The sequence below is a fragment of the Manis javanica genome, chromosome 2, assembly GCF_040802235.1.
Source record: "Manis javanica isolate MJ-LG chromosome 2, MJ_LKY, whole genome shotgun sequence".
Lineage (NCBI taxonomy): Eukaryota > Metazoa > Chordata > Mammalia > Pholidota > Manidae > Manis > Manis javanica.
In genome coordinates, this window is record NC_133157.1 from 224,289,446 (window position 1) to 224,302,183 (window position 12,738).

General features: G+C 44.7%; 1 protein-coding gene across 13 annotated transcripts in view; it reads left to right on the forward strand.

Annotated features, from left to right (window-relative positions):
• The window catches only part of PTK2 (protein tyrosine kinase 2), a 299,782-nt gene that overhangs the window by 172,514 nt on the left and 114,530 nt on the right, over nt 1–12,738 (forward strand). The gene's annotated exons all lie outside the window — the stretch shown is intronic.

Genomic DNA, 12,738 nt, shown 5'->3' on the forward strand with positions numbered 1-12,738 from the left:
TCTTTCTTTTTTTTGTTTTGTTTTGTTATCTTTAATCTACACTTACATGAAGAATATTATGTTTACTAGGCTCTCCCCTATACCAGGTCCCCCCTCTAAACCCCTTTACAGTCACTGTCCATCAGCATAGCAAAATGTTGTAGAATCACTACTTGTCTTCTCTGTGTTGCACAGCCCTCCCCTTTCTCCCTCCCCCCGCTATGCATGCTAATCTTAATACCCCCCTTCTTCTTCCCCCTCCCTTATCCCTCCCTAACCACCCATCCTCCCCAGTCCCTTTCCCTTTGGTACCTGTTAGTCCATTCTTGGGTTCTGTGATTCCACTGCTGTTTTGTTCCTTCAGTTTTTCCTTTGTTCTTATACTCCTCAGATGAGTGAAATCATTTGGTACTTGTCTTTCTCTGCATGATGTATTTCACTGAGCATAATACCCTCCAGCTCCATCCATGTTGCTGCAAATGGTAGGATTTGCCCTCTTCTTATGGCTGAGTAGTCTTCCATTGTGTACCACATCTTCTTTATCCATTCATCTACCGATGGACATTTAGGTTGCTTCCAATTCTTGGTTATTGTAAATAGTGCTGCGATAAACTTAGGGGTGCATCTGTCTTTCTCAAACTTGATTGCTGTGTTCTTAGGGTAGATTCCTAGGAGTGGAATTCCTGGGTCAAATGGTAAAGTAAGTCTGTTTTGAGCATTTTGATGAACCTCCATACTGCTTTCCACAATGGTTGAACTAATTTACATTCCCACCAGCAGTGTAGGAGGGTTCCCCTTTCTCCACAGCCTCGCCAACATTTGTTGTTTGTCTTTTGGATGGCAGCCATCCTTACTGGTGTGAGGTGATACCTCATTGTAGTTTAATTTGCATTTCTCTGATGATTAGTGATGTGGAGCCTCTTTTCATGTGTCTGTTGGCCATCTGTATTTCTTTTTTGCAGAACTGTTTGTTCAGTTCCTCTGCCCATTTTTTAATTGGATTATTTGATTTTTGTTTGTTGAGGCGTGTGAGCTCTTTATATATTTTGGACATCAAGCCTTTATCGGATCTGTCATTTACAAATATATTCTCCCATACTGTAGGGTTCCTTTTTGTTCTATTGATGGTGTCTTTTGCTGTACAGAAGCTTTTCAGCTTAATATAGCTTGTTCATTTTTGCTGTTGTTTTCCTTGCCCAGGGAGATATGTTCAAGAAGAGGTCACTCATGTTTATGTCTAAGAGGTTTTTGCCTGTTTTTTTCCACGAGTTTAATGGTTTCATGACTTACATTCAGGTCTTTGATCCATTTTGAGTTTACTTTTGTATATTGGGTTAGGCAGTGGTCCAGTTTCATTCTCCTACATGTAGCTGTCCAGTTTTGCCAGCACCATCTGTTGAAGAGACTGTCATTTCCTCATTTATGTCCATGGCTCCTTTATCAAATATTAATTGACCATATATGTTTGGATTAGTGTCTGGAGTCTCTAGTCTGTTCCACTGGTCTGTGGCTCTGTTCTTGTGCCAGTACCAAATTGTCTTGATTACTATGGCTTTGTAGTAGAGCTTGAAGTTGGGGAGTGAGATCCCCCCTACTTTAGTCTTCTTTCTCAGGATTGCTTTGGCTATTCGGGGTCTTTGGTGTTTCCATATGAATTTTTGAATTATTTATTCCATTTCATTGAAGAATGTTGCTGGTAATTTGATAGGGATTGCATCAAATCTGTATATTGCTTTGGGCAGGATGGCCATTTTGACAATATTGATTCTTCCTAGCCACGAGCATGGGATGCGTTTCCATTTGTTAGTGTCCCTTTTAATTTCTCTTAAGAATGACTTGTAGTTTTCAGAGTATAGGTCATTCACTTCTTTGGTTAGATTTATTCCTAGATATTTTATTCTTTTTGATGCAATTGTCAATGAAATTGGTTTCCTGATTTCTCTTTCTATTGGTTCATTGTTAGTGTATAGGAAAGCTACAGATTTCTGTGTGTTAATTTTGTATCCTGCAACTTTGCTGTATTCCGATATCAGTTCTAGTAGTTTTGGGGTGGAGTCTTCAGGGTTTTTATGTACAATATCATGTCATCTGCAAATAGTGACAGTTTAACTACTTCTTTACCAGTCTGGATTCCTTGTATTTCTTTGTTTTATCTGATTGCTGTGGCTAATACCTCCAGTACTATGTTAAAGAGCAGTGGGGCAAGTGGTCATCCCTGTCTAGTTCCCAATATCAGAGGAAAAGCTTTCAGTTTCTTGCTGTTCAGTATAATGTTGGCTGTGAGTTTATGATATATGGCCATATTATGTTGAGGTACTTGCCCTCCATTCCCATTTTGCTGAGAATTTTTATCATGAATGGATGTTGAATTTTGTCAAATGCTTTTTCAGCATCTATGGAGATGATCATGTGGTTTTTGTCGTTCTTTTTGTTGATGTGGTGGATGATGTTGATGGATTTTCGAATGTTGTACCATCTTTGCATCCCTGGGATGAATCCCACTTGGTCATGGTGTATGATCCTTTTGATATATTTTTGAATTCTGTTTGCTAATATTTTATTGAGTATTTTTGCATCTACGTTCATCAGGGATATCGGTCTGTAGTTTTCTTTTTTGGTGGGGTCTTTGCCTGGTTTTGGTATTAGGGTGATGTTGGCCTCATAGAATGAGTTTGGGAGTATTTCCTCTTCTATTTTTTGGAGAACTTTAAGGAGAATGGGTATTATGTCTTCTCTGTATGTCTGATAAAATTCTGAGGTAAATCGATCTGGCCCAGGAGTTTTGTTCTTGGGTAGTTTTTTTATTACCGTTTCAATTTCTTTGCTCGTAATTGGTTTGTTTAACTTTCATGTTTCTTCCTTGGTCAGTCTTGGAAGGTTGTATTTTTCTAGGAAGTTGTCCATTTATTCTAGGTTTTCCAGCTTGTTAGCATATAGGTTTTCATAGTAGTCTTTAATAATTCTTTGTATTTCTGTGGAGTCTGTCATGATTTTTCCGTTCTCATTTCTGATTCTGTTGATGTGTGTTGATTCTCTTTTTCTCTTAATAAGTTTGGTTAGAGGCTTATCTATTTTGTTTATTTTCTCAAAGAACCAGCTCTTGGTTTCATTGATTTTTGCTGTTGTTTTATTCTTCTCAATTTTGTTTATTTCTTCTTTGATCTTTATTATGTCCCTCCTTCTGCTGACTTTAGGCCTCATTTGTTCTTCTTTTTCCAGTTTCGATCATTGTAATGCTAGACTATTCATTTGGGATTGTTCTTCCTTCTTTAAGTGTGCCTGGATCGCTATATACTTTCCTCTTAAGACTGCTTTCACTGCGTCCCACAGAAGTTGGGGCTTTGTGTTGTTGTCGTCATTTGTTTCCATGTATTCCTTGATCTCTATTTTAATTTATTGATCCATTGATTATTTAGAAGCGTGTTGTTAATCCTCCATGTGTTTGTGAGCCTTTTTGTTTTCTTTGTAGAACTTATTTCTAGTTTTATGCCTTTGTGCTATGAAAAATTGGTTGGTAGAATTTCATTATTTTGGATTTTGCTGGGGCTCTTTTTGTGGGCTAGTATGTGGTCTATTCTGGAGAATGTTCCATGTGCATTTGAGAAGAATGTATATCCTGTTGCTTTTGGATGTAGAGTTCTATAGATGTCTATTAGGTCCATCTGCTCTACTGTGTTGTTCATTGCTTCTGTGTCCTTACTTATTTTCTACCCCATGGATCTATCCTTTGGGGTGAGTGGTGTGTTGAAGTCTCCTAAAATGAATGCATTGCAGTCTATTTCCCCCTTTAGTTCTGTTAGTATTTGTTTCACATATGCTGGTGCTCCTGTGTTGGGTGCATATATATTTAGAATGGTTATATCCTCTTGTTGGACTGAGCCCTTTATCATTATGTAGTGTCCTTCTTTATCTCTTGTTACTTTCTTTGTTTTGAAGTCTATTTTGTCTGATATTAGTACTGCAACCCCTGCTTTCTTCTCGCTGTTGTTTGCCTGAAATATGTTTTTCCATCACTTGACTTTTAGTCTGTACATGTCTTTGGGTTTGAGGTGAGTTTCTTGTAAGCAGCATATAGATGGATCTTGTTTTTTTTTCCATTCTATTACTCTGTGTCTTTTGATTGGTGCATTAAGTCCATTTACATTTAGGGTGACTATTGAAAGACATGTACTTATTGCCATTGCAGGCTGTAAAGTCGTGGTTACCTAAGGTTCAAGGTTAGCCTCTTTAGTATCTTACTGTCTAACTTAGCTCACATATTCAGCTGTTATATACACTGTCTGGAGATTCTTTTCTTCTCTCCCTTCTTATTCCTCCTCCTCCATTCTTCATATGTTGGGTGTTTTGTTCTGTGCTTTTTCTAGGAGTGCTCCCATCTAGAGCAGTCCCTGTAGGATGCCCTGTAGAGGTGGTTTGTGGGAAGCAAATTCCCTCAGCTTTTGCTTGTCTGGGAATTGTTTAATCCTGCCATCATATTTAAATGATAGTCGTGCTGGATACAGTATCCTTGGTTCAAGGCCCTTCTGTTTCATTGCATTAAATATATCATGCCATTCTCTTCTGGCCTATAGGGTTTCTGTCAAGAAGTCTGATGTTAGCCTGATGGGTTTTCCTTTATAGGTGACCTTTTTCTCTCTAGCTGCCTTTAAACTCTTTCCTTGTCCTTGATCTTTGCCATTTTATTTATTATATGTCTTGGTGTTGTCCTCCTTGGATTCTTTCTGTTGGGGGTTCTGTGTATTTCCATCGTCTGTTCGATTATTTCCTCCCCCAGTTTGGGGAAGTTTTCAGCAATTATTTCTTCCAAGATACTTTCCATCCCTTTTCCTCTCTCTTCTTCTTCTGGTACCCCTATAATACGGATATTGTTCTTTTTGGATTGGTCACACTGTTCTTAATATTGTTTCATTCCTGGAGATCCTTTTATCTCTCTCTATGTCTGCTTCTATGCGTTCCTGTTCTCTGGTTTCAATTCCATCAATGGCCTCTTGCATCTTATCCATTCTGCTTATAAATCCTTCCAGGGTTTGTTTCACTTCTGTGATCTCCTTCCTGACAGCTGTGATCTCCCTCCGGACTTCATCCCATTGTTCTTGTGTACTTCTCTGCATCTCTGTCAGCATGTGTATGATTTTTATTTTGAATTCTTTGTCAGGGAGACTGGTTAGTTCTGTCTCCTTCTCTGGTGTCTCTGTGATCTTGGTTTGCCTATAATTTTGTCTTTTCATGGTGATAGGAATAGTTTGCAGAGCTGGGACAAGTGACGGCTGGAAGAGCTTCCTTTCTTGTTGGTTTGTGGCCTTCCTCTCCTGAGAGAACAGCGACCTCTAATGGCTTGTGCTGGGCAGCTGCGCGCAGACAGGACTGCTGCTTTCTGCCCGGCTGCTGTGGAATTTATCTCCGCTGTGGCTGTGGGCGTTGCCTGGCTGGGGCGGCTGCTCTGATATGGTGGAGCCCCGTTGGAGGGGGAGTGGCCGGGAGGCTACTTATCTGCATTAGGGGCCTCCGTGCTCCCTGCTGCCCAGGGGGTTAGAGTGCCCAGAGATCCCAGATTCCCTACCTCTGGACTAAGTGTCCCACCCTGCCCCTTTAAGACTTCCAAAAAGCACCCGCCAAAACAAAACAACGACCACAAAAAAAAAAAAATGGCCGCTCCTTTTTCTTTATTCCCTGGCCCCAGCCTCAGGCACCTGCTCACCAGTCTTGCTGCCCTGTTTCCCTAGTATTGGGGTCCCTATCCCTTTAAGACTTCCGAAAGGCACTCGCCAAAACAAAACAACAACAACAACAAAAAATGGCCACTCGCTTTTCTTTTGTTCTCTGGTACTGGCTTCCAATACCCACTCACCGGTCTTGCTGCCCTGTTTCCCTAGTATTGGCGTCCCTGTCCCTTTAAGGCTTCCAGAAAGCTCTTGCCACAACAAAACAACAACAACAAGAAAAAGTGGCCGCTTGCATTTCTTTTGTTCTCCGGCGCCAGTCTCCGATACCTGCTCGCTGGTCTTGCTGCCCTGTTTCCCTAGTATTGGGATCCCTGTCCTTTTAAGACTTCCAAAAAGCACTCACCACAACAAAAAAAAAAAAAGAAAGAAAGAAAAGATGGCCGCTCGCTTTTCTTTTGTCCACTGGCGCCAGCCTCCGGTACCCGCTCACCGGTCTTGCTGCCCTGTTTCCCTAGTATCCGGGGCCCCGCGCATGCACTGTGTCTGCGCTCTAGTCAGTATGGCTTGGGCTGGGTGCTCAGCAGTCCTGGGCTCCTTCTCCCTCCCGCTCAGATTTCTCTCTTTCCGCCGGGAGCTGGGGGGAAGTGCGCTCGGTCCCGCCAGGCCGGGGCTTGTATCTTACCCCCTTTGCGAGGCACTGGGTTCTCGCAGGTGTGAATGTCGTCTGGACGTTGTCCTGTGTCCTCTGGTCTTTATTCTAGGAAGAGGTGTCTTTGTTATGCATTCATATATATATATATATGGTTTTGGGAGGAGATTTCCGCTGCTCTACTCAACGCCGCCATCTTGGCTCCGCCTCTCTGGAGCCACATTTTAAAAGAGCGTGGCTCCTCACTCCTGGCCCGGCGCCCCTTTCTAGCTGGGGGGAGCCTGAGCTGTTTCTGTGACTGCTGGAAACTAGCCATGAATGAATGGGTCTTGTTTCTCTGCCAGCTGCTTGAGCTCCTCGGTTTTTTTGCTGCCTTCCGTCTCCGTGACTTCCTCCTGCTGAGCCCAGTAACGTGCACACTCAAAATGAGCCAGGCAACATACAGGAAACTGACACGTTTCCCCCAGACTCAACTGGATGAGACAGACAAAAAGCTACAGCTCAGACTGTCTGTGACACTGCAAAGTTAGTACTTTCATACATTTTTACAGCACATTAAATGATCAGGGTGTGCAGTTTAGTTCTTAATCCCAAGACACTGTTGCAAGGAGAAGCGATGATGAGTGCTGCGACGGGAAGGGGCGGAGGTGGCATGCTGGGCCCCCCAGGGGTGGTATAGTGGAGAGTCTAACGGAAGGTACCTGTTGGGCTACTGTGGGCTGGGGGGCGGGGAGGAGCGGAACCAGGCGGCAGATTTCTGCCTTGTGCCCTGTAGTGGTCACTATAGGGGGCAAAATACTAAAGAATTGAATTGAGAGCAGTTGTGTCAGGGGATCAATAAGAAAATGAAGATCACCAGGGACTGTGAGGTGTTCATTTTATTTACACACACACACACACACACACACACACACACACACACACACACACACACACACACACGTTTACCTGTCACATGTGGGTTTCTTTTTATCATCAGCTTTGTAATGTAAAAAAAAAAAGACTGAAAAACTATGAACTGACGTGATTGAATGTGGTTTAATACAGAACTAATTAACAATTAACTACAGGGAAGGCTCACACTTACAGATATTTCCCTTTCCTCATTTTTTGCCAGTTTCTCTTTGACCAAAATCTATGGCTACCATTGATTCACAGTGCTGCCTAGAAAGTGAAGGACAGCATGATGGGACAGCCCATTCTTTCCCTTTACCCTGCCCGCCCTTGTAAAACACTTGCCAGGTGCCCCCTTAGCCTCCCAGTGTGCGCTGGCTGGGCTCCTGTTTCCCTGGAGGTTGTTTCCGTGCTGGGGTTTCCTCCAGAGCCCTCTCCTCATGCCGCACTCCCCACCGCCCCGTGTACTCCCATTCACCCCTTTGCTTCAGCCCCTGCACCAAGGGCTTCTGGGGTGGGGCGATTGCTGGTTAGGCCCACATCCCTGGAGCCAGGCCGCTCTGACTTCAGTCCAGCTGTGCTGTGTGGCTCCGAGGCTCTGCATCTGTGATGCGTCGGTGCCCCCTTTGCAACATGGGGGTACTAGCAGAGCTGCCCTCATAGCCATTGCGGAGACAAAGGGGAGCTTGAGATGAGGCCACAGCGGTACTGCTCCGAGCCTCCCTGACTGGCCCATGAGGACAAGCAGCCCCTGGCAGCCGCTGCATCCATGGAGCTTCCTCCTGGCCCCCACGGCCTTACAGCGCCTCAGGCTCAGCACCTGCACTGCTGAAGGATTGTTATTCTAAGAACCCAGAAGTTTAAGCCTCAGTGGGAGCTGATCTAGTTCGGATTTTAAAAAGAGCGGTTGGTGGCAGTAAGCTGTGTCCCCAAGAGCTCAGGCAGAATTCCAGGCCAGAGCGGAGCTGGTGTTGTGGGAAGCACCTGAGAGCATGGCATTGTTACTGGAGAAGCGTGTATAAGCCTCCAGGGTGCTGTGCATTTTGAGGGGCTAGGGGAATGGAGTCAAGATCGACACCTGGGTCTCTTCTCTCAACAACTGGGAGATTTGCTGTGGTGGGAGGGCTGGGCCTGGGTTGTGATCAGAAGTTCTCTGAGCAGGGTGTCAGTTTTCAGATGTCCGGGAACTCTGGAAATGGGTAGGCGGGAGGGTGTGTGTGAGTCTGATGCTAGAGAGGAGACTTTAGTTCCTCACAGCTTCACCCAGTAACACCATTTAGGTGATGCACTTTTTAAAGCTCTAAGCTAATGAACAGATTTAAGTGTAGAGTATTACTGCTTATAAGCAAGCATATGGTTGGCAATTAGGTAAAAAGCAGAGAATTGACTTCTGGCCTCTTTTATATAGTTTTTAATTGTTGCATGGCACTGCTTACCTCAGTTAAAATATTTCTCTTAGAGTCATGAATGAATATATCAACTTTGAATTAATGTTAACAAAATTGATTTGTCACTGTGTTTTGGTCCCCATGCTCTTGACAGCTGTTCTTTGCAGTTGCTACCACAGTCTAATTAGCGGTGTCATACGTGCCTAGAAAGGGTTAGAAGGCCTTCCAAGGCATTCTCTGGATTTGGGTTCTACTTACGGGAGGCTCGTGACCACACCGAGGCAGCATGCCCTACCACAGCCTGCTGGGACCGAGGGGGTCTGAACTGCCTTCCCTCTCACCTGCTAGAAAGTGAGCAGACATTCAGTTATACGACAGACCAGTCTTCATTCATCCATTTTGCCAGAATCCATGTGGTTATGGTAGATCTCCTGCTGTTATTTATTTTAAACATGTAATTGAGTTTCAGCTGTGGGCCACACACTTTCCTTACACTCATAGGAATAACAGGGCTCCTTCTCACCTACAAGGATCTAACCTGAGGGCCTGTTTTAAAAATACATTCAAGGTCGGAGGATATGAACAGACAGTTCTCCAAAGAAGAAATTCAGATATCCAGTAGGCACATGAAAAGATGCTCCACACTGCTAATTATCAGGGAAATGAAAATTAAAACCACAATGAGATATCACCTTGCGCTGGTTAGGATGGCCAACATAGAAAAGAATAGGAACAACAAATGCTGGCGAGGATGCAGGGAAAGGGGAACCCTCCTACACTGTTGGTGGGAATGTAAATTAGTTCAACCATTGTGGAAGGCAGTATGGAGGTTCCTCAAAAAACTAAAAATAGAAATACCATTTGACCCAGGAATTCCACTCCTAGGAATTTACCCTAAGAATGCAGCAGCCCAGTCTCAAAAAGAGATATGCACACCTATGTTTATCACAGCACTAATTATAATAGCCACGAAATGGAAGCAACCTAAGTGTCCATCAGTAGAGGAATGGATAATGAAGATGTGGTACATATATGCAATGGAGTATTATTCAGCCATAAGAAGAAAACAAACCCTACCATTTGCAACAACATGGATCGAGCTAGAGGGTATTATGCTCAGTGAAATAAGCCAGGCGGAGAAAGACAAGTACCAAATGATTTCACTCATCTGTGGAGCATAAGAACAAAGGAAAAACTGAAGGAACAAAACAGCAGCAGACTCACAGAACCCAAGAATGGACTAACAGTTGCCAAAGGGAAGGGAACTCGGGGGTAGGGGTGGGAAGGGAGGGATAAGGGGCATTACAATTAGCATACATAATATAGCGGGGGCGGGGTACGGCACGGAGAAGGCAGTATAGCACAGAAGACAAGTAGTGATTCTATGGCATCTTACTACACTGATGGGCAGTGACTGTAATGGGGTATGTGGTGGGGACTTGATAATGGGGGGAATCTAGTAACCACAATGTTGCTTGTGTAATTGTATATTAATGATACCAAAATAAAAATTAAAAAAGAAAAATACATTCAAGGTATGTGGTACATATACACAATGGAATATTCAGCCGTAAAAGAAAACAAATCCAACCATTTGCAACAACATGGATGGAGCTGGAGGGTATTATGCTCAGTGAAATAAGCCAGGCAGAGAAAGACAAGTACCAAATGATTTTGCTCATTTGTGGAGCACAATAACAAGGCAAAACTGAAGGAACAAAACAGCAGCAGACTTAGAGAACCCAAGAAGGAACTAGTGGTTACCAAAGGGAAGGGGTTGAGAAGGGTGGGTGGGGAGGGAGGGAGAAGGGCATTAAGGGGCATTATAATTAGCACTCACAGTATGGGTAGGTCGCAAGGAAGGCAGTATAGCACAGAAAAGACAAGTGATGACTGTACTGTCTTACTACGCTGATAGACAGTGATTGCAATGGGGTGGGGGGGACTTGATAATATGGGTGAATGTTGAAACAACAGTGTTGCTCATGTGAATCCTTCATAAGATTGTATATCAGTGAAACCTTAATTTAAAAAAAATACATTCAAGGTGAGGCAAGACCCAAAGGATGTAGTGGTCTCTTCCCAGTGCTGTTTGGAATGGCATCAGAGAAGAGGTACATGAGCTGCCACGTAGCTGGTCAGGAGAACTCCAGCCATTATGGACTTGACTGACAGTTGCTCTTCCCCCGCCTGGTTACCTGTCCTCTCTGAGCCTCCATTTCTTCACTAATCTATGGAAAACATCTGCCTCGCAGGGTCATGGTGAAGGTCTGGGTTTACTTCCATTGAAGGGTCTGCAGACGTCTTCTTGGGCACCATTTTTTTTGTCTGTGTGTGTTTGCCACAAACTTGAATTTATTTATTCATGAATATATTTATATCTTGTCGGGCACCATTTTTTAAAATGTGTTTTGTTTTAATCAAAACCTAACACTATGCTCCCAAAATTGTACTCTGTAACCATGGGTAAAGATCAGAAGGTTTTTCTCCAGCTGAACTCAAGTTTCTTGAGCGTAAGGTATCTGTTCTGATTCTGAAGTGTATTCCAAGAGTCAGGCACAGAACAGAATTTCCTTAAGCAGATTCATCCTGAGTCCTAAGTGGAGTGTACCTCCTTTTCGGGGACATGTTTGCACTTGGCAAAATCCCAGGATGCTGTGTTCATTTGTAAGAGGAAAATGTCTTGCACGTGTCCTCACATTTCCACGGCCAGTCCACGTGCTCCTGGTGTATACTTGGACGCACACAGGCTGTCAGGGTCAGCATGTTTGCAAAGCCTGGAGTCTGAACGACCAGTAGATGCTGTCTTAGTCCGTCATCCGTGTGGCCTTTTCAGTTCCTTGACTTGTGGCCAGTGCTTGGATGGGCATTCCCAACATACGCCTCCCAGACTCCTCTTTACAGAGCGTGCAAGGCCAGCCACTCATTTTCTATCGGAACATGTGGTAGTCAAGTGCTGCTGACCTTGAGCCCATTTTACTTTCCTTCAGTTAGATGCTGTGACCTGACCCTCATCCTCTTCAGAAGGCCTGCGATTCCACACTGTCAGGATCACCCGTTGGAAGCCTACCCCTGGTCAAAACCGACTCTTGGCTTGCCGGCTTGGCTGTGGCCCTGTCTTCTTCGTCCCCACTTTGTTTGCAGGAGCCATCCAGTCCCGCATCTGTAAAAACGTTGGCTGGCAGCGCTGACATTTCTCTCTAACCCTGCCCTCGTGATCCCTAAATCTGCATCCAGCTGCCTACTTTTGATTCAGGTCAGAAGACTTAAGGATCACAGATGTGTCCAGAAGTCATGTGACTTTGTTTTCACCAAGCCTTCCCTTTTAATGAAAACCAAAGCCATTTGTTGTGTCCAGAAATGTAGTCCTGCTCTGTTGCTTACTGTCCCTACCACCCCACGTTCAATCATTCAGACGCCCAGAGGTGCCCAGCTCTCTGCCACCACCTCAAGATCTGTGCCACGAGTGTTTCATGCTTGGCCATCTTCCTGATCTCCAGGAACTTCAGCCCATTTTCACTGAGTGTTCTACTCCTGGGACTTGTGGCTGTCCAGCTCACTCCCTGTGGTGGTCCACACCTGCTAATCCTTTGACTTCACTGGGACCTAAAAGCCACTCCAAACAGGCTACCACCTCTTTAACCACGCCAAAGCAGGCCCCTCCCCCGTGGTCACCTCCTCCTACCCGCTTTGGCAGCCACACCTCCCTGACCTGGGAGATAGGCGTGCTGCCGCACGCTGAGGGCCTCTCCCCCGCTCTCCATCTCCCCAGCGCATCTGCGGTCTCCTCGCCTGGATTCCTCTCTGCGTATACCTCATACTGAGGTCCAGCACGTGCTCCTTGTCCCTGAGACCTTCACCCACCCACCTGCTTCTCCCACATGATAACTCGTAGTATTGGTACATCTTGTGCAAATGCATCACCTTGCACCTTGATTATCTTGGCAGCCACCTCCTGGGCCTTTCTAGTCCCTTCATACCATTGACAACACAGCAGCGAAGTATCTGTCTTAAAATCTAAGTCAGACACATCAGGTCTGCTTGGGCTGCCCAAGGACCTAGCCTCCAGGGTGAGATTCAAGTGCTGACCTTGGCCGACGTCCCCTCTCCTCAGACCTCATCAGCATCCCCAGCTCACCAGCCTCCCTGGGCTTCTCTAACACGC